We start from the raw sequence: 4,095 nt of genomic DNA on the forward strand, positions 1-4,095 counted from the left end.
AAAATTATTTTCATTGCTACTCTATAACTGTAATTTTGCTACTGTTATGAATCGTAATGTAAATAGCTTTTTGTTTTCCAATGGTCTTAGGCGACTCCTGTGAAAGGGTCATTCGACCCCCAAAGGGGTCGCGACCCACAGGTTGAGAACCGCTGCCCTAAGCCATTCTGGACCTAACTCTTGGATAATTCCATCCCAAAGTCTAAATAGGTTTTAACATTTTCCCAGGCCAGTATACTTGTTGATTGTAATCATTGAAGCCTAATGATTCTTTCCAAACCCATTCTGGGCCCAGCTCCTGGACAATTGACGCCACCTGAGTCCACAGGCTCCATAAGAGCTGACAGATTCATTAATTAAAATCTATTTTTCCTCATTCAGGGACCTTGGGGATACAGATGATACCCCAGCAAGATTGCCAGTCGCAACCAAAGAAGCCAATGGGGTCTTTTAGGCGGATCTCCAGACCCCTTCCTCTCATCTGAGATCAGCTAGGGTGAGAGTTCTGTGGCAAGGACAGCTCTACACCTCTGTCCAGCAGGAAGCAGACACAGAAGAAAAGACCTCCTGCCCCTCAACTTCCCATAGAGATTTTATGGGGATCACGTCTCTCAAGGGGAAAACAAGGCAGACAGTTAGAGACAGGCATTGGGTCTCTGCATTCCTGCACATCCAACACAACCCACAGAATGCGACCACCCAAAAGACCTCCCTTGTCCACCCCAAACTTCCCCCTTTCATTGTAATTATCTACCCCTATGGGGAAACAAATGGGTACAAACTACCCAACTAAATTAAACCAATCACTCACACCTGCACAGGAAAGGCCACAATACCTTCATTTCACCTGGGCCTCATTATACCATCATTACAATATACATATGCCCGGAAGTTTATTAATATTATCATAACAGGCTGAATTCTGGGAAGGAACATGCGCAGTCTAAAAAGATGAGGTAATAGCCTGTTGTCAATCACAGGTGTCAATCAAGTGGTCCCATGCCCAGAGAGAAACAGCCCATTCTAGAGAAAAAAGGATAAGAACTCCAAGTCCTGGTTACTCAGCGCCTTTTGAGCTCCTTTTGCTAGGCTCTTTGGAGTGTACTTTCTCTTCTAATAATGGCCCTTGAATCATTCTCTACTGCTTGGGCCCATTTCTATTTTTTTGAAGTGTACTATCTCTTCTAATAAATTGCTCTTTCACCACTTTACTTCTGTGTCTCGTTCAATTCTTTGCTCTAGACACCAAGAACCTCGACATCGCGCCNGGGGGAGGGAGGGGTTGTCTTAACCATTTGTTTACCCTGAGAAAGAATATTCCTGCCAAGAAGGTTAATTGGGCTCAAATTCATAACCAGCGTCTAGCAGCCATTATTAACAGGAGGCTGTCACCCACACTGCGTTTTAGGGAAAAGCCACATACTGAGCTGCCAGCCTTGTGCACTGTGTTCCTGCTGGCTGAGTCACCCTTAGGAGAGCTCCTAGGATTGTAAGTCTACTGAAGCCCTGCACCTTCCAATCAAAGCTGCACAATTATATCTTTAGTTGCATCTTTACTTACCAAGTAGAATGTATGAAGCTGACCAATCAGGACAGTGCTATATGGTCCAATCAAACTGTGCAAATTTGGAGTCCTCATTTACATAGGAATGGACCAGTTGGAAATGGGCAGGCACATTTCCCTGTAGAAGTCAGTCTCACTTAGGCTTAAGCAGAGTGTACTGTTTTCCCTGTTTGCAAATGGAGTTTGAACACCTGAGTCACCTGTCCTGAGCCACTGCTTTTATTCTGCTGTTTCACACCTGAGCTGGTCCACAGCCTAAAGGGACGGTTTCATAAGGAAGGATGTACGTGAGGATGCTTACTCTAAGGGCATGGGGGGAAAGGGGTTTGTGTGACACCACCCATAATTTTAAATGCAAAATGGGTAACACATGCTCTAAAATTCTCATGTTAATCAGTGGCAGGGGATAGAACTTTGGCTGATTACATGTACAAAAATTGTGGTCCAGAGAATTGCAATTGGCTAGGCCTCTGCACAAAAACCATGAGATTATCTTGATGGGGTTCCTTTGAAGCCCCAAAGCTTGTCTACTTGTGAAACAAACGGGATGGTATGTATATTTTAAATGACTTCTAAGGCCTCTTTTTCCCTGTCCTGTCTTCTTTGGGGGCGGGGGGAGCTGCCATTTTGTGCTCAGCCTCCATGTCTGGCACCACCTTTCTAGGACAATCTACCCCTATAATCAAGCCTCCTGAGGCCATTCTCCGCTTTCTGAGCTGTCTAACTTTACTGTGCACACTTGTTTTCCATCTTCGTTTGTGTTTGTGGACAAGTCCACCTTAACGGGTACCCTTAAAGGAGAGGATCTCAAGTCTCTCAGAGACAATGGAATGTGGGGTTTTTTTGGGGGGGTATTGGGGGAAAGGGAACAGTGCTGGGGAATTGGGGGAAGGGGAACAGACAAGTTGCTATCATTTTGTTCTTCAGTCTAGTTGTGGAGGACGTTGCTTCACTGGCCCAAGTTGGCACCCTCATTGCGCTCTTCCCTGGTGAGGCAGATCAGTCGCCGGCTTCTGGACGGCCGCTCACTGCGGCTGCTGGCCGCTCACGCTGGCTGCTGGCTACACACGGTAGCCCATGGCAACCCACTGCCACAGGGGCTGCAGCCTACGCCGTCGCCGGCGACTCATGGCAGCCCAGCTCCAGGTTGAGCTGTTGTTCAGCATCTTAGCTGTAGAGGGCAGTGTCACTGGCCCTCATATGTGGGATCCGAACCGGGGCCCTCTGGCATCCCAAGCCAGTTCTTAACCAACGCGCCACTCGGCCGGCCCTGGAATGTGTTTTTGATTGATTATTGTATAGAGCATTAATTTTTAACACAAAATGGACTCTAATAATTCGGATAGCTATGTCAGTCACAGTGACAGTCATGGCAGAGCATCCCGTGAAAGGCGTACCCAGTGAACACCCTACCCAGATAACTCCAGATGCAGGGTGGAGTGTGACCATCTGGATGGCTCTATCAGACTGCAGATGGGTGCACCGCACCCAGTGTTGAGCATAACATCAGAGCTCTCTGACTGCTCCTCACTCAGCCCTCAACCAACAAGCTAATAGCCGCATCTGCATTCGTCCCAGATGGAGTGCTTGAAGCCTCGCCTCCTAACCGTCTCACCAGCCTGGCCCGTTGCCCCACGCTATGTGCCCCAGTGCCGTAAGGACTCTCGCTGAACACCATACTCTCTCATGCTTCTTGTGTAGGACTCTGTTAGCCTTGCCTAACCCTATTGCTTGCAAACCTGTGTGACCCTCTTGTGTGAAATCGCTCTACCTTGACTACTGGAGATTATTCTCCGGCTGGAGTCTTGCTTGGTTAATGCCCATGGTAAATCGAGTCAGTAGGACTGGGTCCATGGCTTTATTCTAATAAAGTCTGACATGTGGAAAGACACAAACGTGTGTGAGACTGCTACTTTGATAGCTATGTCCCGCCCATGACAATTATAAATTAACTTTAAAGGAATTCTTTTTTAAAGATTTTTATTGAGGAATTGGGGAAGGGGAACATTGTGTTTTTCCAGGACCCATCAGCTCCAAGTCAAGTTTTTGTCCTTCAATCTTAGTTGTGGAGGGTGCAAGCTCAGCTCTAAATTCAGTCACCACTTTCAATCTAGTTGTGGGCGGGGGTGGGGGTTCGTAGTCCACCATCCCATGCAGGAGTTGAACCAGCAACCTTGTTTCACACTGAGCCATCCAGCCGCCCATTGGCAGCTCACGGCTGCTCAGCTCAAGGTGCTGTGTTCAATCTTAGTTGGGGGGGCACAGCCCACTATCCCATACAGGTGTCAAATCAGTAACCTTGCTGCTAAGAGCACATGCCCTCACCAGCTCACTGACCCATGTGGGAATCAAACCAGCGACCCTGTTGCTCAGAGCTCCCGTTTTGTTTTGTTTTTTAAAGATTTTTATTGGGTTATAAACACAGAAAGGAAGAATTAAGGATTCAGTGGTAATAAATGACACAAATGCTTAAAATTCAGCCTCAAAAAAAAAAAGAAGATTTTTATTGGGGAATTGGGGGATGGGAACAG

The sequence above is a fragment of the Hipposideros armiger genome, unplaced genomic scaffold (assembly GCF_001890085.2).
Source record: "Hipposideros armiger isolate ML-2016 unplaced genomic scaffold, ASM189008v1 scaffold_275, whole genome shotgun sequence".
Taxonomy (NCBI): domain Eukaryota; kingdom Metazoa; phylum Chordata; class Mammalia; order Chiroptera; family Hipposideridae; genus Hipposideros; species Hipposideros armiger.